Source organism: Fukomys damarensis, unplaced genomic scaffold, assembly GCF_012274545.1.
Source record: "Fukomys damarensis isolate Sample0158 unplaced genomic scaffold, DMR_v1.0_HiC HiC_scaffold_27, whole genome shotgun sequence".
NCBI classification, from domain to species: domain Eukaryota; kingdom Metazoa; phylum Chordata; class Mammalia; order Rodentia; family Bathyergidae; genus Fukomys; species Fukomys damarensis.
Window position 1 is genome coordinate 1,948,593 of NW_022900939.1, and position 27,491 is coordinate 1,976,083.

The following is a 27,491-nucleotide window of genomic DNA, read 5'->3' on the forward strand; positions in this document are numbered from 1 at the left end:
TATCCTGAACTCTGCTGAATTAAAAGAAGCATGATTTAGTGCAAAGAGAAAGATCTATCACTAGAGGAGACAGACAGATTTTACTGGGACAGTGGGACTTGAGCACACCTTGACATCAGAAAGGCCAGAGAGAGGCCGGGGATTTACCTCAGTGGTTCCGGCGTCTGCCTCGCAAGCACAAGGACCCGAATTCGATCCCCAGTACAAAAAAAAAAAGAACAAAAGGCCGGAAAGCCATTTGGATGTTGAATCCCCTGGCTCTAAGTGGCCTAAAAGAGGAGAAATACATGGCAAGAATGCCACTGTCGGGTCTACTGAAAAGGAGCAGAAGCAGAAGTACAGTTTTCCTCTTCCATTAGGCCCAGAACGAGGAAGAGGTCATGGACAAAGTCAGTCCCATGTCACTGTGCCGGGAACGGGACCAGCTGTGTTACAGACATAATCCGCAATCACCGAGTGCTTGTCCTCGTGGCTTCCTGGGTGTTCAGTCTGTGCTATCTCACCAACCACACTGCTTAACTACCAGCCATGCACCTCGGAGAAGCTAGGAACTGCAGTATTCTCCCAGTAAAGTCAGAAGAGTGTTACATATGCCTCAGAGCTGTGACAAAATTAAATGACACCATGTCTGAAAGTGCCAAGCCCAAGCCAGGCACAATGTAGATTCCCAATAAGCGCCGCCTTCCTAGTCCATGCTTTTCTTCATCTCCATCAGTTTGTTTGTTGGTTTTGGTAGCAGGCCACTGATCATTCTCATGCCTCTTCATTACTATGATTAACACCCACCCACAAGAATAGTTTAAAGTTATTTCTCCAAAAGGCAAGTGATTCTCGTTTCAAGACCAGAAGGCAGGCAGCACCAGCAGTCCCATGACCTGTTTTATCACAGAAACTGGAAGCCAGGAGAAGTGAAATAGCTCTCACTCTTTGAGGTGGATTAACGAATGGTCAACTTGGAAAACCCAGCTGGACCGGATCAGCATGGTTCTGGGCATGGAAGACCCATCTGAGGACTGTTGCCAATGGCATAAAAAGAAACCTACAGGGAAGATCATTTGCTGTTGATTTTCTAGGAGAAGTTTGCCAAGGTTGGTTCTCCTGATGTGAACTTGGCTGTTCTCATCGGATAGGAACTCAGGACCTCACTGTGCTGGGAATGGCTCCTGTTCTTGTCAGGACAGCCCTGATCTCCGCCTTGAATGTTGCTTCCTGGCTACAGTGCGGATCGCTCAGCTTGAAGGCACAGATCCTTCATCTCTCTGGCGCAGACTTTCTAGCTTCTGCTGCTGGCCTTTGGGTCTCTTGGGTGCAGATCCTCGATACAGACAAGCATGAGACATCACCATGGGCCCCAGACCTTCAGATGGACTTGTGCAGGACACTGCTGTGGGACCCAGGCTCTCAGCTAGATTCTCTGGGCCTCTAGAGTGTGAACAGATCTCTTGCGCTCCTGTGAATTTGATTTTGGGGGTGAATATGATAAAATAATCCTATAAATTATGTATTCTGTATTACGTCAATTCCCTGGCAAATCCTATTCCTCAAACTTGGAACGTTGGAGTTATTTTTTTTTCCCCTGAAACATTCAACAACCTGGTTTTGTTTTGTTGTGGTAAATACTAACCCTGGCCCTATTCCACCTCCTTTCACGTGCCTGCCTTCCCTTCATCTGTGCCACTGCGGTGCCCACTTAGTACAATTTTCATTTCTCTCCTGCCCTTCCTCTCACAAATCCAGCCAATCTTATATTTAAACCCATTTCTCTTAAGTACCACTGCAGCTGTGTTACTCTGCTTTGACCATACATTTAAAAGCTAGAAAGTGATTTAAAATTATTCTTATTCATGTGGTATCACATTGAACTATTACAGTCTGATCCACACGACAATTTCATAAGTGAAACTAGCACCACTTGCTGAAAATAATGAACAAGCCCCATGGTCCTGCGTCACCAGCCACATCTTTGCTGACCCTCAAACGTTACTTTAATTTGTTGTAGACACCCACCTGCACGTGTATACCAGCATCTTCCTGTGTTTATGGTTGATCTTTCCAATTAGGGTCCAGTGGCCAAAGAGAGCAGACAGTCTCTTATTGGCCATTATCTTGGTGTTCTGGAGGATTCGGAGAGGCCAGACTGGGCCAAAAACACCATTCTAATATAGAGCACTGGGGGCAAGAAATGTAAATTAAAATTTTCAACCATCATCTTTCATCTGTTCATTTGCCAAATAAGCCAAATTTTAATATTGTTCTTTGTTTAGGTCGATTAAAAATAATAATCATGGGCAGGAGTGAAGCTGTGGAAAAACCAGCATTCACACACTGGTTAGTAGAAAGGGGAAGGTTGTAAACTTCAGGGAGATAATTTAATAATGTCTGAAATGCTCTTAGTTTGTCAATACACTGACTTTTTTCCAAGCTGAGTAGTGATTGCATGCATTATACCATAAGCTTGAGGTTCCCAAAATAAAAATGAACATTTCAACTTTAAATTTAGTGATTACATTGCAAGAGTCTAAGCTTAGAAATGAATCTAAAATATGACAACACAAGCCTTGTAGCTGAGGTAAAAATCACAACATAACTTTAATAGGGAATAATGAAAACCACCTAATGTAGAATACTAGATTAAGTTGATGAAATAATATACAGTTGTTTACAATTATATTTATAAAACAATGTAATAATGTATATTTATGGTACTATAGCAAACAAAAAAATCAAGAGATTATGATCTCCACGCCATTAAAAAAAAAATCCAGACTTTGAATGATGAGCCTTAAAGATTTTTTCCTGTTGTTTTGTACAATATTCTTCAATAAATTTCAATATTCTTATAATTTTAAATACATATAGAGTGTGTAAAAAGAGAGGCAAGAAGTTGTCCTCAGACTGTGAAAACTAGCACTTGGCAAGTTTTCAGAGCAAAGCTATTGTTATGGTTGGGGTCTGAGCATCCACAAAGCCTCACCCGGTGGCTGGATCTGGAGTGTGTGATGCTGGGGTTAAGGGCGAGTGATTACTAAACCAGTGCACTGATCGGCTTGGCGCCCTCCAGTCTCCGTAATGTGGGTGAGACAAAAGGGGCAGAACAACTCTGGGAAGCTCTTGCTGCCTTTGCTACCTTCTGCCGGCCATGAGCTGTGCCCCTCTGCCGTGTGCCCCCTGCCTTGGAGCCAGGCAACCTCGGACAGAAACCTCTACACACTGTGAGCCGCATAAACCTTTCCTCCTTTAACTTCAGGTGCCAGGTATTTAGTCTTGGCAATGAGGAGAGTTACTGACACAGCCACCAAATTACACAGACCTTTTAAGAAGCTGTGCATTAGACTGCAATGGATCCCTATATTTCCAGCAAGAGAAACGCCACTGCGCGGACGTTCAGCTCGTCCGCCATTCACATTGCTTGTCGTCAGTCAGCCCTGAAATGGAGCTGCAGTTTGCTTTCTGGGCCGCTCTGCATTCCCCATGCCTACTACAGAGCAGTAACCCATCGACGGCCCTGTGGACGCGGTTTCAACAAAGCCGCCATGCGCAGCAGCACCAGCACTTCAGATCAGGAAGCTCGAAAAGCTGTTTCCCCCCTGGACGAGGCCAACACACTCCTTCGCTGTGTCGTTCACTCCCGAGTTATGCGCGTCACACCCACCTTCCCAGCCATGCTGTACGCTTTCTGCTTCTTCTACGTTTGCTCTTCACACACACTCACACACAGTCTGGATAAAGCAATCGCAACTCCCTTTTGTTTAATAGTTACGGCATCTCAACAAAAGTAAACAGGGAAAAAGGTGAAAAAGCACGCTAGCAGCTGAGCTGCCTTGGTCCTCGCTGATGTTCCATGCCTTACACATTGCTGCCCAGTGCTCACCGGGTGTCGGGCACTATTCTAAGCAGTTTACCACCTAACTCACTCGCTGCTCACATGAACAGATGAAGTAACTGCTGTTATTATCTTCATGCTATGGAAGGGAAAAGCAAGGCACAGATCTAACTCCAGCCAAAGACTGGAGGCCGCACTCACTCATTACTCCACATTGGTTCGGAGCAGCCACAGCTCTACACCTGTCACCTTTGCAAGTGCCGCTCTTACACACAAGATCCTGCAGGAGAATCAGCACCTACTGTGCTCCATCTGTATGAAAAAGCACATCACCTGCCAGTTGGGAAAAAGAATTCAATTAGAGAAACTAAAGTACCTAGTATTCCCATTGCTGGGAATAGAATCTAAAGAAACAACTGGACAGAATGTGAGTTCTGTCTTATAGCATCACGTCTGGGTCTGGAAGAAAGAGGCCAATACTCAACCCAGAGCAACTAAAATAACCAACAGTCAAAATTAAACAGTATAGTCTGTTAATGTAATTGGTTAAAGGGCAAAAACTAAGAAAAGCCAAAGACAATGATAAAATGTGGAGGTCTAAATATGGGAATGTCAGTTTAAAAACAAACAAGGAAGGCTTATTACCAACTGCAGTCGCAACAGTGGGAAATATCTTTGTAACTGGGCCAAGTCCTAAGAAATCACAGACACTTGTAAATATATGCTGTTAAGAGAAATAGGAACCTTTGCATGTATTTTTTTAAAAATTTTTTGTAAATTCATCTGCCTGTTAAATTTTTCAAAAGGGAAACCATCACCAGAGAGGCTTTTTTCCCAAACAAATCCAAACCTTATCTCAGGCTGACTGGAAATCACAAGGAGGTGAAGTTACTGGATGGTTTCTCAAGCACCTGCTCCCTTGGAGCTGGGAGACATTGTGTATCATCTCGGGGGCGAGGGGCAGAGTTCCTGGAATCTCCTGGAATGCTGGGACTGATATTGTACACATCACATCTTTTCTTCAGAGGAATGCCCACTGAATCCATCCATTTTTTATTTATTGAACACCTACCGACCCCGTGTTCCTGTCATTGATCTTGGTGGTGTAAATATAAAATGAACAAGACAGAAAGGGTCTTTGACCTGATCAGTTTACATTCAAGTGAGAGACAATAGGCAATAAATTAGAAAAAGAAATGAGCAGCGTCATTCTAGGGAGTAAGTGCTACATGGGAAATAAAGCAGAGTCATAAAAATGACAATGATGTGGGAGGGGCTGGGCAATTATAGTTGAAGGGGTGAAGGAAGGTCCGGTAGGGTAGTGACTTTAAGACAGAGACCTGAAAGTAAAAAATAAGGACCAAGAAAGTATTCTGAAGGGAGGAGCTAGCCTGAGCAAGTTCTGAAGCTAGAGTTTAATAAATCACAGGAAACACAGTGCTGGTAGAGGATAAGCACTAGGGAGAGAAGAGAGGAAATTAGAGAGGAAGGTAGCAACAGGCCATGCAGGATGCTGAGTCATGAAAAATACAGTGACTGTTTACATTTTTTAATGCACTGCAGTAAAAATCACGTTGCCATTAATCTCCCTCAAATATCCCCTCCCTTGCTTTAAACACACTCATCCCATCATCCTTGCCACTTCCTGCAGCAGCTCTGGAGTCCTCTTTTGTGAGTGTCTTTAGTGGCACTGACATGGCTGCCTTGATGTCCTGAATGGGTTCAAAATGTTGACCTTTCATGGTCATTTTGACTTTGAGAACAGCCAGAAGTCACACAGTGACAGATACAGGGAATAAGGTGGATGCAGGCACATTAATGTTTTTTACAAGCCTGATTTTCCATTGGATGACACTCAGAAGCACCATTCCCCACATTTTTTATCACATGTCATAAAGATCCAAAGGATCTTTCAGAAGCATTCAGAAATGCTTCAGAAAGTGCCAAAAAGGGATTAATATGTTTGAAACAAAGGGAGTATCCTGAGAAGGATTGATGGAAATGTGTCTTTTACTGTAATATATATTTTATTCAAAATGTGTACAAATTCTCCTAAATGAACGTCATTATTATGTATCACAAATACATCCCTATAAAATTCATTCTTTTTTCTTGTGCCAGAGATCAAACTCAGGACCTTGCACTTGTGAGGCAGGTGCGGTGCCATGAACTAAATCCCTGACCCCAATAAAGTTCATTCTTAAAAGGTAGGATTTAGTTATGAAAACAATTTTAATGAAAAAATTTTAAAGGAAGCCACATTTAACTCTTAAAGCTGGGCTAAATTCCCTTTTCATAAAGGAATATGCATGAGTCTTTGGGGGGCCACAGATGGAATATTATGTCTTGCATCTAAATGTCCCCACCAAAGCCTCATGCAGTCATGGGGGAGCTTTTTCAGTGATGGCTGGATCGAGAATGTATAATGCTAGGATTAAGGGAGTGTGATTACTAAATCAGACTACTGACTGGTTTGGCACAATCCTAAGCCTGATAACTATGTAGACTATAAAAGGGGAAGAAAGAAACTGCTAAGGTTGTTTGGACTTGCTGCTTGCAACTTCTGCCTTCTGCCTGCCATGAACTGTTTCTCCTCTGCAATGTCCCTCTTCCATGCCACCCTGTCTTGGAGTCAACAAACTATGAACGGAAACCTCTACAAACTGTGAGCTAAATAAACCTTTCCTCCTTTAACTTTGGGTGTAAGTTATTTTTGTCTCAGCAACAAGAAAAGCAACTAAGAATCCAATCTTCAATTTGACTTCAAGTCTTCAATAAGACTTGTTTTATGGACCAATATTTGATCTGAGTAATGTTCTGTGTACCATTTGTATACAGTCTTGTTAGGTTTTGTTGATCTATAGAGAATAGTTTAAGTCTGATATTTCTTCTGGACAATCTCTCTATTGCTAATAAAGGTATGATATTCCTTTAATATTATTGTACTTGTCTCTTTCTCCTTTCAGATATATTAATATTAGCCTTATACATTTAGGTGACCCAATGTCTAGTGCATACAATTTCATAATTGTTATACATGTTCATAATTGTTACCTCCTCTTGATGAACTAGCCTTTTATCATCATATAATGATCATCTTTGACTTCTCTTTCAATTTTCAATTTAAAGTCTGTTTTATCCAACATTAGGATCGTTCCTCCTGCTCTCTTTTGGTGTCCAGTTGTTTGGTCTCCAGGAATACCTTTTTCCGTTCCTCCACTCTTTGACTTTCAGTCTGTTTCTTTACAGGTGAGGTGGATCTCTTGTAGGCAGCATACAGTGGGTTCTTATTTTTTTCATTCATTCAGCCTTTCTGTCTTGATTGGAGAATTCCATACGTTTACATTGATGGTAATATTAACAGATAATGACATTCTGTTGACAATTTTTAATCATTTTCTAAAAATTGTGTGGATCTTTTCTTATTTCTCTCTTACTCTCTTCCTTTGTGAATTTTCTCTGGTAATATGTTTTCCTGTTTTTTATTTTTTGTGTATCTACTATAGATATCTATTATTCTCTTATAGCAGATTATTTTAAGTTATTAAGTTAACTTTAATCTTAAAAATATATTATATTTTCACCCAACTCTTCCAACATTTTGAATTTTTGATGTCTCAGTTTCCACCTTGTATATTGCATATCATTTAACAAATTATTGTAGTTAGTATTATTTTAAAGGCTTTCTTATAACTTTTATATTAAAGATCTAATTTATATATCACTCATACAATATGATACTATTTTAAATTTGATTACTAGTTTCACCAGTGAGTTTTATACTTTTAGATAACTTATGTTGTTCATTAGCTTCCTCTCCTTTTGGCTTGATAAAGAACTTCCTCTGGCATTTCTTGTAAGATAGATCTGGTGGTGATGAACTCTGTCAGCATCTGTTTTTCTGGTAAAGTCTTTATCGCTTTCATTTCTGCTGTAAGTTTTTCCTAGGTACAGTATTCTTCATTGGTGAGATTTCTTTTTTTCCTTCAGCATTTTGAATATATAGTCCTGCTGTCTCCTGGCCTATATGGTTTCTGGTGAGAAGGCTCTGGTAGGCATTTGAAACTTTTTCTGATATTGTTTGACTCTTTTTTTCAAGCTACTTTCAAAATCCTCTATCTTTGATCTTTGATCTGTGAAAGTTTGATTATAATTTTTCCTGGGATACTCATGTTTCAATTGAATCTGATTTTACTGTACCTGGAATTTATATCTTCTCCAGGTTCACAAACTGGCTATTATTTATTTAAATATTCTTTCTACTCCCTTTTCTAACTCTTCTTCTTGAACATCAATAACTTGAACATTTGATCTCTTATTTCTATCCCACAAATCCTGGGAAATATTTATTAGTGTCCCAAGTGGAGATGTCAGACAAGTTCATATACAAGTCTAGAGTTTAGGGGTGAAGTTAAGCTGTCAAGAGACAACATTTGGGGGGGGTTGTCATTACGCTTATTGCTTATATTTAAAAACAAACTATAAACTGAATCACCTGCAAAAATATGTGAATAGAAAACAAGATCTGGGACCAAGATCCAGGTTAGGGAGAACTTAGGGAAATAGAGGAAGTCAGCAAAACAGACTAAAAAGGAACGTCAGAGGGACAGGAGTAAACTTAGGAGGAGTTATTTCCTCAAAGCAAAGAAAATAGCAGATACTATGGAATATGCAAAAAAAAAATTGCAAGTAGAAGTTTTCTCTTTAAAAATTATTTCTATATAAGTGAAAATTATTTTTCTTTCTCCCAACTGGCCTCATCATTGAAAATATGAACATGCTACTAAAATGTAGTCCCTAGGGAGGATGCACCAATGGAATAGTCCTGAATCAATTTTAACTCTTAGCTACACTATATTTAATCTTGTGGGTTTAAATCACCTCAGCAGAACTCCATCATCTCAAGGGACCAAAATGTTTCCTTAGCTAGGTTAGTTATGATAATAATGTGATAATAATTTCAAGTCTGACTACAAGAATGACTTCAGACGTAAGTCCCAAGGTGCAGAGATGTGATAAGTAAAACCCAGTTGTCATCTTGTACAAAGAAGGGTGGGATAAAGCATATCCTCGGTGCAAGAAGTGCTCTGATGATAAGGATCAGGTCTGGTTTAAGAAGTATTTCAGCAAAGCTCCCCGAATCAGTGACAAATGTGGTCTAGAAGTGGTCACCATGCCAACCTGGACCTCACTCCCAGATGGTAAGACCTGGGGCAGACCCCAGAGTCCTCATGTTCAGCAAAGGATCCTACCATGCCTTGAAATCCACGAGTCCATCAAAAGGTAGAAAGCTACTCCCAGACCACAGATCTCACAATATCGGAAACATCCCGCATTTGTACTCAGGCCAAGTCTTGGGGTAGACATTGGCCAAGGAACAGAGGCTAAGGACGAACTCTCCAGAGAAAGCATTGAAGTCCAGCTCCTACTCAGAACTAGCTTTGTATACTAGGTGGCTTAGCAGGAGCTCAGAACACACTCTATAAAACCCATGCTCTTCAAATTGATGCAAGGCAAACAGAAACATCTGTTCAAACGCCCAAAGGATCCCATTCTACATCAAATAAAATGAGCTCAACACCAGCCATCCCCAAAACAGAGCCTAAAAAACAATTGCAAGGATAGAAATTTTTCGAAAGGCAGTACTGCAAAACGAGAGAAAACCCTGTATTTCCCCAGCACACGATCTTTTATGGCAGCACCTAACTGAAACCAACTTACATTATTTTTATTACTATATCTCTCATTCACTTTTGAGTTTTCTCATTTTCCATACTTGTCCCTCTTCTTTCAGAATCTAGAGTGTGTCTTAAATAGAGCCAGGCCTTACTGACATTTGTAAAAGAGATTTATTAAAATAAGTGTTGTTGATTAAATGTGTAGGTGATAAGCAAAGAAAAACAAGAACCAGACAGACTGTGATTTTGGATGACTGTACTGACTGAAGGGCTGTGTGGGCACAGCACTTCACAGAGACACGGTGGGTGAAGGACAGCGGAACGAAAGTGCTCTGCCTCCGTGGGTTACCACTCATCCAGCCTTGCACGGAGCACCGGACGCAGTGCAACGTACTGGATTTTAGGAACCGAGGCAGACTTGATTCCAGACTGACCTAGAATTTCATTCCTACTCTGTAATTTATCAACAGGGCAAATTAATGAAACTCTTTAAAATTTTTCTGTTAACATCTGTTTGCTACTCAAGGCAATTGCACCCATCTCGCAGGATGGACGCGTCCCCTCCCCCTCCGCTCCCTCCTTTCCCATCTCTATCATGTCTACCTCCTGTTCCTTAACGTGTCTCTTATGTGTGCTTTAAATTATTTGTATTTGTGACCTAGCGTGCTAGAGGAACCATGTGATATTTCATTGATTATCTCGGCCTCAAGAATCATCCATTTTCCTATAAATAACTCAAATTTGTCCTTATTTATGGTATTCCATTGTGTGTAAATGCTTTTTCTTTATCCATTCATCTCTTGATGCCATGTAGGGCATTCTTAAATTCTTTTTCATCTAAAAATACTAACAATAACACTGCCGATTACATAGGATTGAAGGACCATTTCAAGTAAAATAATGCCTACAAAATGATCAGCAGTGTACAGATCTTAGTAAGTTCCTGGCACATGTTACCCATTATTATTGTAATAGGAAAACAATAACTTTCATTAAATACCGGAATGTTTCATGTGAGTCATGTGACTTGCCTACATGTGATCACTGTAGACCTTCAGCAACAAATCCCATGGGATGTAACATATTAACAGTAAACGGATTCAACTTGGGCTCTCCTTCTTACTAGATGCTGCTGCCAAAAATACAAGAGGCGTTTTTTTTTTCTAGACAGTATCCAGAAGAGACTTTCAGGGTATATAAAATGTTATCCAAGAACAGATTATATTTGTGTTTGAATACAAATGTACTGAAATATGTCTGAGTAATATCAACAGATCTTCTGTGACTCTGCCAGAGCCAGTGCAAGTGTTCTAGAAACCCCAAACACGTATGCTCAGGGAAGAGCCTGTGCCTTGGGAATCATGGTTATAACATTGTTCTTCCTTCTCTGTTCAGGCCGCAGTCAAAACCCCCAATTAAGATTTTGTCCTCTCTTCAGATGAGTCCAAATTTATGTTCAGAGATATACTGTGTAGATTGGTTACACTGTGCAGATGTTTTTGGAAGCAAGATGTTCTACATATTCTGTCTTTCAAGAGTGACCCTTTCCAAGTAGCGTAAAGAGTGTTCATTCTTCAGCCTACTTAAGAGGGATTCTGGATTAAAAGGTAAGGTAGAAAGCCAGTAACTGAACTAGATGTGACATGAAATCTCTCCCAGAAATATTAAACATGCCTGCCAGATAGTCCATCCATCCAGGAAAATTTTGCAGTCTTGGCATGGATAATGAAGAACTAATTAATCTCTGTCCTTTGTTGCTAGCAATTCTAATAGATTCTTGTGAGGATGTTGTACATCACTTGCTCCTCACAACAATCTTGAGGTCATTCTGAGAAAACAAGTAAGTGGAAAAGCTGGAATCTGAACCCACATCGTTTGATTCCAACATAGCCTACTTTTTACAGTCTTCCTCAGAAGCAGCCCGTCCCAATTTGTGTGTGAGTGAACACATGGGTACATGTGTACCTTCTCTACAATCTGGTTATACAACCAAAAAGACAGCTAATGGCTCAGCCGAGCATCCACTCACACATTGCCTCCTCTTCACAGTTTTCAGGAAACAAATTCTTTGCAATCTGCTTTTGCCTCCCTGTGATTAAATGCTGTCCAAGAATCCAAATTGAGAGAAACTGGCAAGGAGAGGGGAGCAGACAAAGGTGCAAAAAACAGGACCAGAACAAGGGAAATTTGGCTGCCAGTCTTTTCCCCTTGACTTCAGAGTAGATGGCAATCAGCTTTAAGTCCCATCAAGCATCTGGGGTATTTAAATACCAAATTTAAAGTTGACCCACTTTTGCAACTTTGGGCAGGACCAGCACTCTCCTTAGAAGAGGAAGTCAGGATGGCCTGGCACGGTTCTGACGGCATCTGGAACCTTCTAAGGCCCCTCGTCAGCTTGCACAGGGACTGCACGAGGGGTAAGGAACTGGCTGAGCCCTGCTCTTTTGTGCTGATGCTAAGCAACCTCAAGAGATGGCCAACTGTGTCCAAAGACCTTTTTGCTTAAGGAAAATGATCTCCTGGGAGCTTTGCTCTGGGCTCACCTATTTTAGAAGAAATTGCCTGCTACTTAGTTGTTTTCTTTGAAATAACAAGGATGAGCTGTTTCAAATTAAGATTTTAGACCTGGCGAATCATATTCTCCAATCTGTGGCCTAAACCAACACAGGTAAAGCTTTTATATTTAAGCACTGAAATAAAAACAAAAGACAGTTTATATTCCTAAGGGCTTAGTGATCATCCATAAGAAATTTCCTCAAAATCTTGTTTACCTTGCTCTAAATTCAAGAAAATCTTCCTCCTCTTCTATACAAGCTCCATGTTTGTTTCACTGTTAAACTGTGGTCCCAAACTTTTCATTTTTCTTCTCGGTACTGGGAATTGAACCTAGAGCCTTCACACTGAGCTATGTCCCCAGCCAATGGAACATGAGCAGAGACTTGCACACGCGAGGTTGGGGACTGCCGTCTCTCTCAGTTCCTGTGCATGGAGCCAGGAGGACCCCCAAAGAGCAGAGAGAAGCAGCCCAAGCTGGTCTTCCCAAGACCACCCAGAGCTCACCTACCGGAGAGCTTTAGCCACAGTAGGAACGCTGGCAAGGCCAACACTCCCCACACTGGACTGCTGACCCACAGAATCAGGGGCAAGTAGATGACTGATATTTTAAACCATTGTTTAGGATGGTTTCTTTTTCAGGAAAAAGTAACAGATCCACCATCTAATCTATAATTAGCCATCTCTTCCATAAGGTACCATCCAAACAAATGTTTCCATGTAACTAAAATACACTACAGCAGTTCAGGAATAACCATGCGAGCTTTACTTCTAAAATGAGATGAATTTGAGATGATTTAGCACAGGTCACTTCATGTGGAGCCTTAGTAATCACTAAAATGCTTACAAATTACCTGTTTAATCAAATTATCCATTCAGATCCTCCAGAATTTTACTGGGAGTTGGAAATGAGATGGCTATCTTACTGTTTTGAAACTCAGTAAATTTATGTATATTTTGTGTCCACGCCTTCACCTGGAGAGGAAAAGAAACACTTTTTTAGTTGTGAATGCTTTGGAAGTGAAAACTCATAGTTCACCTCCGAATCTCCTAAACCCTGGGTAGCACTTAATGGACTCAGATGATTCACCATCAAGAAATACATTACCTCTTAGGAAATATGCATCTTATTTCTCATAAAAATGCTATGTTCCTGCCAGGAATGCTGCTGGATGCCTGTAATCTTAGCACTCTGGGAGGCTGAGGCAGGAAGATGGAAAGTTCAAGCCCAGCCTGGGCACCTAAGTGACTTAGTGAGACCCTGTCTCAAAATAAAAAATTTAAAAGGGCTGGGGATATGTCTTAGTGTGAAGGCCCTGCATTTCACTGTTTAAAATAGGTATATCTTCACTCAGAAAACTTTGATAATTTACATTACTCTTGCTTTGAATCTAGGGTTATTGACGTTATCAATTTCTCTAGTATTTGAGAGCTGGCAGCCTTTATTTAGAGAATACAGTAGCCTTGTTTCCCTTCACCGAGTTTCTACTGTTAGAATTAACTGATAGCTCAGTTTTATTCTTTTGTTTTGTTTTGTTTTTTTGAGACAGGGTCTCACTATGTAGTTGAGCAGTACTGACCTGGAACTCACTGTGTAGCCCAGGCTGGTCTCGAACTCACAGCGATCCTCCTGCCTCAGCCTCCCGAGTGCTGGGATTACAGGCATGCTAGCTTTATTCTTGAGCCTCACAATTATGCCAAAAGGCCTCAATGTCAGTTGAAAATTACTACATCATGCCCACCAATATGTTCCTAAAGGTCTCACTTGTGCAATAAGGCCCCAGGTAATGAACCTGTGGAGTGAATAATCATTATGTCTCAGGCTTGGACCCTTGACAAATCTCTTGTTCAAGTCAGCATTCAAAATGAAAGCTTCCATTTCTGGCTAGTGTCTAATTTGAAACTAATTATCTCTTTTGTTTCCTTTTCTAAATACCACAGCCCTTGATAATTCCCTTTATCAGTTTCGCTGATTAAGTTGAGGGGAAACCTTAAGACGAGGGAAACCTTGGTGCCCTTGGGACACCAAGGTAATGACAAGCCACCTGTGTACACATAGAAAGCTTGTCCGACAATATTATCATTTTGCTATTCTCAACTGCAGCGCTATGAAACTAAAATTGTAATAGACAATCAATACGGATTGGGAAACCGAGCATCAACATTGTCAGAGGATTTACCCAGTCTTTCAGCTAGCTAGTAAGGAAGGGCAAGAGGCAGAATTTCAATTTACACGTAAATGTTCTAATTAAGTCCCGCTCACACTGAAGGCAGCCTGTGTTGCAAAGTACCTGTGTGTACTTCACGGTGCTCAACATGAAACCCACGACCTACTCTGCCATCTGCTTTGTGAAAACTCAGATCTCACATTTCTCACAGTAGGTTTGCACAGACAGCATGAATATCAACCCAATCAACCTAAGGACTGAGCACATGTGGCGTTACGACTTCTGTGAAAACTTTCTTACAAGTTCCAATGTTCTGAATCATCGTGATTATCATAGATGGAGAGCCCTTAAGATTATCTAACCTGAGATCTTCATTTTGCTTTATTTTGGAAGGAAGGGACAGAGGGAGGAGAGAAAAGACAGGACAGAGACAGAGGAAGAAGAGGAGAGAGAGCAGGAGGGACCGAGACAAGGCTAGGTGCCTCAGGCTAGCTACAGGCAGCACGAGGCTGGAAGCCAAGTCATCAGTCAGCCCTGGGGTCTTCCCAAAAGACCACATGAAACTAGAGACAGACAATTTCCCACAGCCTGCTCTCTAGAACATGCCATCATGGTTCCATTCAGGTTCTAGGTAAGAATTTGGCCTAAGAAATAATGTTTTACATTTATATAGTAAGTTTTTATTCACAAAGTATTTTCCTAAGAACTTGATTCTCCAAATCAAAATGATGCTGGCCTGGCGCTACATTGTCCACATTTGGTAAAAGAGCAGTACACCTAGCTTCCGCAAGTGTCTCTACTTTCTGCATCCTGTCTGGTAAACTGGCAACAGGAATCAATACTTATGAACAACTGTCACTAATACCATCAATGAACAACTTATTAATGTTGTTGTTTCTATTTCATCTCTTACGCAGCCTGTTTTCAACAGTTGCCATACTCTCCTCTTTCACTCAAATGTCTAATTATCCCGTCACTGCAAGTTAACTGTTGACATAGTTTGAGTAACTAGGTGGTCATCTGGCTATGGTCGTCTCAAAAAATTATTTCTCAAGGAGTGGTGGTTATGCTTTAAAAGATAATCTGTGATGTAGAGATAAATTAAGAATGTGATATTTAGAGCTCAAAAGAACCCAATTCAGGAGAGTAAGTGGAAGATGGATTCAAACACGTAACCAGGAGTCGGTAATTGCTTAAGGTTGAGGCTGAATGCTGGGTACATGGGGTTCATTTAGTCTTCTTTATACTTTGATATTTTGGTATCTATAATAAAAAGCTTTTTTAAAAAAGAAAAACACCCTATCACGTGACTGTAAAAATGTCATTAATTTAAATTATTCTCAATTCTTCACTTTCCCCCTGCCATGTAACCATGCAGCGTCCTAGAGGGGACAGAGTACCCCACCCCACTTCGTGCATGTTGACTTCGTCTACAGGGCTCTCTTCGAGCAGTGGACTGTGACCTGACACACCAAGAACAAGGCTTCAGATATGGCTGCTTAGCTGTGCGACTCTTCTTCCATACCTCAAGGACAGCACAACCCAGGGAGCAGCTGAGCCTGTGGACGGCCCCGGATGCCACCTGTGCAACAGACCCAAACACAGCTGAAGTCTGCACCAAGCCCAGCCAACCCTCAGCCCAGGTCCCGGCCACCCTGTTGACACAACCTGAATAAATAGGCACATAAACAAACACGGAATGCTTTTAAGCTACTAGGTCTAAGCTTAGTTTATTACGCATCATGCAATAGGTCTTCAGTATGGACAATCAAACCTCCCAAACAATCTAGGCTTTTCAGTTTTTAAATAACACAAATAATGAACATTTTTGTATGTAAAGTTCCTCCACTATTTCTGATCCTCAAACTAAGCTCTTCCTACCGGTAGGCTACACTCAAACAAGCTACTCTCCCCTGCACTGTGCTCCTGGCACTTAATGCCTTGGGGAATGAACTGACCAGGGAGGGAAGGAACAGAAGAGGAGGAAGAGCTCTGTGCATTTTAAAGACACCGATGACTTTAAAACACCCTAAGGGTCAGTTAACACTTGTCTCTCTTTGAGGCCACAGTCTGGACTAGACAAGGAGCAAGAGAGGAGAACCTGACCCATGTAGAATGGTGATGGAGGTAAAACTGACAGAACCAGCTGACCAAGGGACGGAAAGGGAAGGAGACAGCTAGCAGTGGCTCTGGTTTAGGCTCCAACTGGACAGTGCCAATGACCAGGGAGAGGAAGACTGGAAGAGAGACCAGTCGGGGTGGAAGGAGGAAACTGACAACTGCCCTCAGAGATGTCCAAATGGAGATGTACAGTAGGTAACTGAATATAGATTTTTCAAATATGCTCTATTTTTAAATTTCTCTCACAGCTGCCTTGCTAATTCTGTCTAGAATAAACATAGTCAAGTTTATTTTTTCCTTTTCCTGCTATGGGTTTAGAACCTGGAGTTCAAAGAACCTTCATGAACCTTCTGAACGTGTATAAAAATTCCTCAGAAATCTACGTGCTTATCTGAATAGCCAAGCTCTTGTATATACCACATCTCCAAAAGGATCTGAGACTTTCAAAAAATTGGAGAACTATTGCATTCATTGATAGCGGCAAATACTAAACACTGTAAAGATTAAAAAGAAAGCGAATGGCTGTAGCCATGGAGAAGCGTGTGACGAGCGAAGAGCACGGGAAGGAATGTGCTCAGTGTAAATCTGGTGGGCGAGGAGCTGAGACCCTCGTTTCCTACACTGCGGTATGAGGAGGGGCCGTGTTAAGCTAAGGCAATGTGTGCAGAGCAGTAATTTGCTGAATACATTTCCAACCACCATTTACCCCTCATGATTTTTAACTCATTTTCAACTTTGCCAATGTCAGCCACTGATGGAGAATATGGCTTCTGAGTTGTAATTTACAAACTTAAGTTGTAAATTTACAACTCAAACTTGTTTATAAATTACAAACAAGTTTTACCACTGCACAGAAAGATGATAAAATCTAATGACTTCTATAGAAAATGAAATACTATAATATGTGCTAAAATATTTATAAAAATTCCTTTTCATAAAAGCATAAATTTGTAAATAATTCATAAGAAACTGATTTCCTGGGCAGGGGATTTAGCTCAGTGGTGCCGCCGCCTGCCTCACAGCAAGATCCCAAGTTCGATCCCAAGTTCAATCCCCAGTACCAAAAAAAAAGAAACTGATTTCCTGTTAGCTTTAATATTTATTACTATTAAAAATTCAGCTTTTAGCCAGGCATGGTGGCTTATGCCTGTAATCCCAGCACTCGGGAGGCTGAGGCAGGAGGATCACTGTGAGTTCAAGACCAGCCTGGGCTACACAGTGAGTTCCAGGTCAGTCTCAACTACATAGTGAGACCCTGTCTCAAAAAACAAACAAACAAAAAATTCAGTTTTTCTATTATATATGTTCAAAATTTGATCAGTATGCTTGACACAAAAAGGGTAATCCTGAAATACACAGTGATCCAGGTCAGTCTCAACTACATAGTGAGACCCTGTCTCAAAAAACAAACAAACAAAAAATTCAGTTTTTCTATTATATATGTTCAAAATTTGATCAGTATGCTTGACACAAAAAGGGTAATCCTGAAAGCGATACTCCTCTGGGAGTTATAAATACATGACCAAGAAATATACGGTGTGAAAAAAACAGAGACAGAAGGACAGCACATTGCTGGAAAGATCTAACAAAATTACTGCAGCTCAATATCCATAGTGAGAAGTAACAATTACTATAATCGATGTACAGCAGCCTACCATGATGAAATAACAAGGATTTCGAGTCATAAAAATCTAGATTTCAGCTGAGGCTCAAGCACTGTAGACGCAGAACACATTCTGCAGCCTGGGTGATGCTCTACTGACTTGTCTGAAAGCGGGAATAATAATGGCCCCCCTGTGAGACTGGTGTTCGGACGCTAAGATACACTCTGCCCTGTGGAGACAAGCACTGCAGGAAGGTGCGCTGTTAGACACAGACACCTGTGAGTGGAGACAACGATCACCCGGGATTTTGCAAACGTTGCATCAAAAGAACACAGAGGACCATTGGTACAGCTAGTTGGAAAATCAATCTGGCTTTTAACGAACTCTTATCAATACCAGACACTGTACACATCATTTTTTTCATTTGGGTACCGGGGATCAAACTCAGGACCTTGCACTGGCCAGGCAGGCGTGGTGTCACTGAGCTAAATCCCCAGCCCTGTGCAAATAATTTTACAGTCATTACTTCATTGTCCGTACAGGTTTAAGGCAGATGTTAATAATATTTGCGCTGTGAACCTGAGGAAACCAAAGTTCATAGAGATTAAGAGATCACACAGCTAGCAAATAGTAGAGCCAGATGGTGGCCTGGTTCCAGGGACTGTTGGCCCCAGGTTCTCAACCCCACTAGACTTTGTGACCCAAAAGGCTATCAGTCAGACTGATTATGTCTTCAGTGAGCACTATATATATAAAATCAGTCAGGGAACAGTGCTGACTGACCTAATAAAACTCAAGTTTTAATTATGAATAGGTCTGAACTCCTAATAGGCTAATCTGAGTCTCAGCCACATAATTTGGATTTGCATCAGTAGTATTTTTAAAGTAAAAAACCTTGTAGATCCAGGAGTTCCAAGTGGAATTCCCTGTCTTTTCTTCTAGAATCATTTGGCCTCCTTCCATGCACTTGAAGGCTTCAACCCAGTAAGAGACATTTGTTGTTTTGTCCTGAGATCACTGGGTGTGAGAAGACCACAGCTGCTTCGTAGTCCACTAAGAGGAATAAGGCCAAGGTTTGGGGATCATGGACAGAGACAAAGACCTCTAACTGCTGGCTTCTCTTCCACCTCTGAATCACTGAGATAACGGGCGAGTTGGTAACCCTGTGCCCTACCCACCACAGGGAGACAGCATCTAACTTCTTACCTGCTAAAATGCATAGGAAAATTAAATGTGATAACACATGAACATTGAAAGAGCACGAGATGGTTTGTAACAAACTGTCCTTGAGTTGCTGCTGGGATTCTGGCCACCCTCCAACATTTTCACCAGGTCATATCACTCTTTTCTTCCCACAGGAACAGATCTCTAAAAAATGTCCTCAGTTCAGGGATGGAAAGAGAAGCTGAATTGATTTTTGCAAATAAAATCAGGAGAAACATTACTGGCAAATATAGGGGTTTTATAGTCAATGCTCTTAATTTACAATCCTACCCCATGCATCACAGCACACATTTCCCTATTACGTGGGTACATCTTCTTGTTGGCAGGGAAAAATTAGCTTTATGAATTAAAGTTTTTCAAAACCCTCAAATGCTGCTGACGTTAACACCTGCCTTCCTGTATGGACAAGCTCAGTCCAGGCCCAAGCAGTAATTAACAAAACACATGTGGCTTTAGGTGACTTCACCCATGGTGCTGTTGGGGTCAGGGAATGTTATCAGTGTGACAGCCAGAACAAAGAAAGTACCTGAATCAAGACCGTGGTTGTGTTAAATTCTCTAGTTGCCCTTTGAGGTTCTACTCCATCCCAACTCACTTGTCATGCAGAGAAAGCTCTACAGCCATTGTTCCACCTCACGCTCAGTCACCCAGCCGATGGCTCCTGGAGTGGAGAGCAGCTGTCCCCTTTCGTCTGGGCTAAATTGCAGGTGCATTAGTGAAATAAATCATTCTTGTAATTTATCTGCTGAATCCAGGATGGTTTGTTATGTGCAGCAATCAAGAGCAATCCCCCAAAATTAAACATCAAATTTCTCACTATGCTGTACTTTATAGGTATCCTAACTCAATGAACAGAGAAAAATCAAATAAAACTTTTTACAGATGTCTCTCCTCCAATCACAATGTACCTGCCTTAAATGTTAGCCAATAATTGAGAGAAACAGGTGGAAGGGTGGGGCCATGCAAACATCCTTAGTACCTGGTGCTGGGAGCTATGGATCGTGGGTGTCATCCCTTGTCACCTCCTAGAGATTGCAGTTGAATGAATCTGTAAATGTTGTACCCACCAAAGGCTTTACCATGAGAAAAGCAAGGCAACTTTGGGAAATGCTGAAAGTCACTTTTCACTTCTGGGATGGAGCAGGAGAAACTAAGACCATGTGGAAGTCCTATACCAGAGACTCACGTGGCCTTGTGTTTTTTGTGGACTCGGTTCGTGTTGAAGGGATGGAAGAAGCCAAAACTGAACTTCAAAAGAGAAGTAGAATATCTGAAAATCAAGGAGCTCCTGTACTTACCATCATTGCTAACAAGATCTGAGGAACCCAGAGACTGAGAAATTAACAGTGAGCTCATCTACTCCTTGGCATTTGCAGCCTCCCTGTGCGATCACAGGCGATGGGTTCAAGGGAAGAGTTCAAAAGACTACACAATACGATCATTCCAAGAAAAACGTCGCAAAGAAAAAGAGAAGGTGAATGTCAGTACTTCATACACATGTGGAGTGGGTTTTCTCTGGTCTGATTCTCCCAAATGCAAGAATATCTGCAGTCTGGTTTGCTAGTTTGCCCTCCTGGATACAGTGAAAGCTTTGTTCTGTTAACAAGCAGATGCCCAGCTCTGCTACCTTGTGGAAGATGAACAAATGCAGTGCTTTTTAAAGTGGTGTCTTTTCCCTACCCCACAAAACTTTTCATACTATGTTTTGGGAAGCCAAGCAAGGATAGTACATTGACCAGAAAACAACTGTGGAAATTCAACCAGAAGTTAGTTAAATAAAACTCTGAAGAGTTTAAAAAAAAAAAAAAAATGAGGGCAGCAGTAGCGCCAGAATTGGGCCAGTGGTGCTAGGAATCAAACACAAGGCCTTACACAAACTAGGAACCAGCGCTCTACCATTCAGCTGTATCCCCAGCCCCACCAGTTCTTAAACATCTTTGCAGTTTACACTGAGTCTCTGCACTATTCATATGATGCCTTCAGACTTTTAACAGTGGCCATAGAACTCTGACATTTTCACTTTGTTGAGCCAGTCTCTTCCTGCTGCTACAGCTGCCCGAGGGAGACAGAGTCCAGGTCCTTCCCATCTAGCCATCACTCTGCTTCACCCAGGGCCCCAAGGAAAGTCTAGAAACTGGAACCCAAATTATGCTCCCTGCTTAGGTAAGAGTCACACGAGAGTCTATGCCACAAACACGCTCCAGTTAACAGGGCTGTAGACAGGAGACTAAAACTCCACGTGACTTCTTTACTACTTGACCCTTCTAAGTTTCTCTGCCCTCATCCCATTTCCTAAGCAGCAACTACCGGCATTGCCAGTTGAATAGGCAAGAATATATTTTGTATAGGATTCTGCCACTGACTGTTGTGAAAACACAAGAAAGCAAACTAAGGAAATGCTAAAGGTTTCTTAAGGACCTGGGTGGACAAGTGAAACGGTATTTGCTATAAACAAATGGTAATTTCTTTATTCTGTCACTCCCGTTGCATGTATTGGTTTATGCTTAAAAGAACTCAAAAACGTTGGCACAATTACTCAAGTGCCAAAGTGGTGAGAATAAACTGATGAATAGGAAATGTATACTTTCTTTCCTCGATCACTTATTCTGGGACAGGCCAAGGAGGAGGGGGCCAAAACAAAAATCACTTATGGAAAGAACTTGTATTTTTTCTGGGCTGTGCAAGTGATGTGGAATTTGTTCCCTATGCCCCTTCCCTGCCATGAATTCTCAGGAATTCAAGCCCTGAAAACTTCCCCTTCTGCCAGTTCAGTAACAGAAAAATGTGCTAACTGGCTTTTTATTTTTTAATCTTCTAATGCCACCATCTACCCTGGCAAAACACTGTATTCCTTACCTCCACATGACAGCTAAGCACACGATAATGCACAAGGGCTCCCCGCACAACTTACCAGACTGAAGGCCTGAGTTGCTCTTCTGCAGATGCAGGGCTCATATTGCTGCTGTCACTCGTAGTTCATCTCGTGATATCCTATACTTCCCATTTTTAAGTAGCACGTAAACAAATACTTCGACTTTAAAATGTTTTCTCATTATAGCAAAAATCACTGAGTACCTCAGCAACTCATACATACATGTGGTAGCTCCCCAAAGATATCCACATCCTAATTCCCAGAATTTGTATGTACAGTATGTTACTTGATAGGGCAAAAAGAGATTTTGAGAATGGAATCAATCTAAGGATCCTGAGATGAGAGGATGTGGTGGTTTAACTAATGCTCAACTTGGAATGCCCAGCTGAGCTGAATCAATGAGGACCAGGCATGGAAGACCCGGTGGAGGATTGTTGTCAATGGCATAAAGAGAACGAAGGGGAAGATCCGGGGATGCTGATTTTCTAGAAGCTTGCTGCGGCTGGTTTTTGAGATGCAAACTTAGCTGTTCCTGTCTTTGGAGGAGCTTGGGGGCTCACTGTCACCAGGAATGGCTGCTGCTCTCCTCAGGGGAGCTCTGACCTTCACCGAGTGTCACTTCCCAGGTCCAGGGTACATCACTCAGCCTGGTGACACAAATCCTTCACCCCACTGGTGAAGGATTTCTGGCTTCCACCACTGGTCTTTGGGCCTTCCAGGTGCAGTTCCTTGTTTCGGACAAGCATGAGACAGTGCCGTGGGCTCTAGGCTACTGGCTGGACTCATGGAGGCTATTGCCTTGGACTTTAGGCCTTCAGCTGGATTTGTGTGGGTCACTGCTGTGGGGTCCAGACCATTGGCTGGATTCCTTGGGTCTCTAGTGTGAGGACAGATCTCTTGCACTTCTCTGCATTTGACTTTTTTGATGACTATCATAAAATAATCCTATCAATTATGTCCTGTATTAAATCTATTCCCTTGCAAACCCTGACTACAACAGAGGATCATCCTCAATCATCAGGTACACCCAGTATTATAACAGGAAAAGTGGAGGGTAGGAGAGGAAAAATGTGACTAGAGAAGCAGAGTATGGAAGATGTATGCTGGAGGCCTTGAGGGTAAAGGATGGGGACACGAGCCAATGTAAATACCCTTTAGAAGCTAAACAAAAAAGAAGAAAACAATTCGCCTCTAGAGTCTCCAAAAGGAATGTAGTTCTACAGCCCATTTTAGACTTCTACTTTCCAGAACTATCATGGAATGTATCTGTGAGGCTTCCAGCCACTGAGTCTGCAGTAATTAGTTACAGCAGTAATGAGAACCTAATACACCACAGATCAGAACTTCATTCACACCTAAAAAACTACCCAGGCCTAGTTCATGAGCTCTTCCATAAGATTCTCAATCTTTTACACAATAGCTTCTTAAATAGGTATTGAACTGAATAGCCTGCAAAAAATGCTTGATATAATAGTTGGTTAAAATATAAATTCCAAAGAATTAAAAACATGATTCTCTCTCAAATACAGTACAAGCATGTATCAAAGATTTACTTATTTCACTGAGAACACAAGATGGGAAAGCTGATTCAGAGAGGATACAAGAAACTAAGAACTACAATGCTTTACGTAAGGACTTAAAATGTTGGTTAGTGTAAAAAAGCTGTCCCCTTTATGATTACCTTTTCTGGGATGGGGATTTAGCTCAGTGGTTCCGTCACCTGCCTCACAAGTTCAATCCCTGGTACCAGAAAGAAAAAAGATTATCTTTTCCACAAAAAGGAAATCACCTTCTCTGGACAAATATTTTGTGACTTGTATAAATTAACATGTAATTTACTTCTATAAATCAATACCTTAGTACTGTCTGAGCACTCATTAAGCCAAAGTGAACTCCACTAGAACATCAAATGATACTCAGACAGACTTGTTAGGTAACGCTCACTACAACACTGAAAGGGCTCGAGGATTGTGTTACCATTCTAAACCGACTTATCTACTAGTAATGAACTAATCCAAAATTTAGGGCTTGAAACTGCAACCTTTTGAGACTAGAGATGTTGTAGTAGTAGTGGTAGTGGTAGTAGTAGTAGTAGCAGTAGTGGTAGAGCACTTGGCTAGCAAGCATGAAGCCCTAGCTTCGATTCCACAGATAAGAAGTGAAAGCCTGGAAATTGTATTTAAAATTTTATGGGTTAATAATTTGGGAAAGGCTTGGCTGAGCGATTCCTCTGCTCCACATGGCACTCAATGGAGTTGCTCAATATTTGGGATCCAGCCTAGATGGTGTGGAGCAACCAATACAACTTTTCATCTACCTGGTCTTTGCTGGTATGGCTGATAAGCTGAATACAGCTGGACCCTTTCCTCTCCATATGGTCTCAGGGTCTTTGCACATAATCTCCTTAGCAAAGAGGCCAGGTATCTTACATTGCAAATTTTCTTAAAGACCAGACAAAGTACAGGCTCTCCTCTCCTCCTACTTCTTTGGTAAAAGAGTACAATACATCCCAAAAGGCTCCAGTGCACTAGATTTGGTCCCCAGCACAGCAATGTCCAGTGGTGGGTGGATGATTGGATCACAAGGATTCTAACTTCGACAGTGGGTTTATCCATTGATGAATTCCTAATTTGATGACATTATCGGAAAGTGATAGAACCTCAGGAGGCAGGGCCTAGTTACTAGAATGGGTCATGGGTATGTGTCCTAGAGCACTATCTTTTTCCAGGCCCCTTTCTCTCTGGCTGGCTATTTCCTGGCTGCCACGAGGTAAACATTTTCCTCTACCATACACCCTTCCACCATGTTGTTCCTGCCTCAGCACAGGCCTAAAGCAATGGAGCCAGCTGACCATCCACTGAAACTTGTGAAACCATGAGCCAAAATAAACTTTTCCTTTTATATTGCTTTTCTGTTATTCTGCAGAGCAACAAAAAAGCTAACAGTTTGCAGGTACTGTGACAGACTAGCAGCAACTCCTGCAGAGAGTTCAGATAAAGAAACCCAGGGTATGGGCTACATAGTGAGTTCCAGGTCAGTCTCAACTACATAGTGAGACCCTGTCTCAAAAAACCAAAAAAAAAAAAGAAAGAAACCCAGGGTATGGGCTACATAGTGAGTTCCAGGTCAGTCTCAACTACATAGTGAGACCCTGTCTCAAAAAACCAAAAAAAAAAAAGAAAGAAACCCAGGGTAGCAACTTTCTTGAAGTTATCTTTCCACAGTTTTCAAATGCCCCTGCCCCTTCCACCTACTGTCATGCATGAGGGAGCTTTCAGAGGTGTCAGACTTGGTCTAAAGAATCACGTGAGGACTGAGGATGTCAGTAGTAGAACACTGGCCTGGCATTTGTGAAGCCCTGAATTTCATCCTTCAAACTGCAAGACAAGTAACAAAACAAAAATCATTTATGGAAAGAACTTGTACTCTTTCTACGTTCATGGGCCTATTAAGCAACTAAAACAAAAGTGTGTGTGTATATATATATCACACACACACACACACACACACACACCACACACACACATTAGGGTTTTTGTGTACATGTGTATTTGGTTCTGGGTGTTTATCTGCAGCACTGGCTCAAACCCAGACACTGGTACATGCTAGGCAAGCACTGTACCTCTCAGCTACACCTCTAGCCTGACAAGAGCTTTCTAATTTCTCAAAATGTAAGATTTTTTCTCCTAATCTATTTATTTCTATCACTAATGATCAGAAAACATGATCTGTAACATCAGAAATCAGCAAAATCTTCCCGTAAAGCACCAGAATATTTCACATTTTGCAGACAACTCTATTAGTCCACGTTTGCAGTATACGATTACATTATAGAAGGCGTAGGCACAAGCACACAGCACATCCTCTTTTTGCATGGCTCTCCTCACCCCTCCCATCTCCCTTCCTCCATCTCGTGGTATTGTTCCCAAAGTGACCACAGACAATTTGTCAAGAAATGAAGGTGGTTGTATTCCAGTTAAAGCTTTTCTTACAAAAACAGTGTGGCTGGCCAAGTTCAGCTGTGGGCCGTCATCGCTGAGAGCACATGGTCTATGTGCCATGGATTCTCTGGTGACTGTTATGACTCACTGCGGCCTAATACACAAAGATTCATATTTCAAGCGTGCCTGAGAACCAATTATCTCATCCCTGACCAGCCTCCATTTCTTTAGGCTGAAGTCTGAGCCACTTAAGCATGTGCTCTTCTTATGCTGACACCAGGACTAGAAAACAAGCTTCAACTTTGCCACTTGCCATTGGATGATATGAAGCAAGTTATTCGTGCCTCTAACTCTCCAGTTCTTCACCTATAAAGTGGAGAAAGTAATACACCAGACTCCTTGGGGCGAAGACATGGAAGGACCCCACAGATAACCCATGAGGCACTTGAGTGTGGAGCAGCCTGTGTTCACGAGCAGCCACAGCAGGTTACTGAGAAATTGTACCCATGTTTACAAGAAATGAGAGCTGAGAGAGGTTCGAAAAATCTGCCCGAAGTTTCATGCGCCAAAGCACCAGGCCCTCTATTTCCAAATTCCAACATTCCCAACACACGGGGAACTGACAGCAGGCCGTTCCTAGGCAAGGCCGCATTTTAGAACACGTGGAGAAAGAGGCTGTGAAACCCACAAGACTAAATCCTTCCTGGTGCAGGTTTGGTCCTGAAAGGAAGAGATGTGAAGTTCAATGGCCTCAAACGGGACTCTTGGGTACCGAGACGAAGAGGAGCAACAAACCACCCAGACTTCAGATCCAGGCTGCGGAAGGTTCACAGGAGGAATTCATTCTGCTTTGGGCTTGGTCCTCTCAGAAGTGACGCCCCGCGATGCAGACAGGCTGGGTCTTGCAGCTGTCTGTGACCCAGGCCCCAGCTGGGCTTCCCTTTTGGCTTCTCCTGCAGCCTCCACGTGCCTGAGGCGCCTGGAGCCTAAAAATATTACTGCCCCAGTTAAACATTGCGTTCGAACTCTGGATTTCTTTTTTTTTTTTTTTGAACAAGCACCAACTGGGTGTGGTGTGGCTCGCCTGCAAATCCTATCATTCTGGGAGGCCTAGGCAAGAAGGATCGCACATTGGAGGCCAGCCCGGGCAACGTCCCAGGGTCCTACCTCAGAATAAAATTAAGTAATAAACAGAGCTAGAAATACATCTCCGGATAAAGGCCTTGGGTTCAATTCCCAGTAAAATATCACAAATAATATAACTACGAGCGCCATCACCAGGCTGGGCTGCATAAGCCTCGGCCCAGGGGCGCCGTCGCTCCGCGGGCTCCGGGTCCCTTTCCAGGCCCCGAACCTGACCTTTCAGAACCCCGGCTCACAGAACGCGGGCGGCCCGGGCTCTGGAAAAGGCCCCGAGGTCTCTCCGCCAACCCCACGCAGGTCGACCCCGGGATCTCGAAAGCCGCATCCTGTGACCGTCACGAGGCTTCCGCTCCGCTCCGCCGCC

General features: G+C 42.1%; 1 long non-coding RNA gene across 2 annotated transcripts; it reads right to left on the bottom strand.

Moving 5' to 3' along the window:
* Positions 1–1,086: 1,086 nt before the first annotated feature.
* LOC104868342 lies at positions 1,087–27,485 on the bottom strand. Of its 2 annotated transcripts, none has more exons than XR_782016.2 (4): positions 27,344–27,485; positions 12,909–13,029; positions 2,008–2,169; positions 1,087–1,450 (listed from the first exon to the last, which is right to left on the bottom strand). It is a non-coding gene; the product is annotated as an uncharacterized LOC104868342 (long non-coding RNA). The 2 variants fall into 2 exon arrangements; XR_782017.2 differs by lacking the exon at positions 27,344–27,485 and adding an exon at positions 15,748–17,280.
* Between the last annotated feature and the right edge of the window lie 6 nt (positions 27,486–27,491).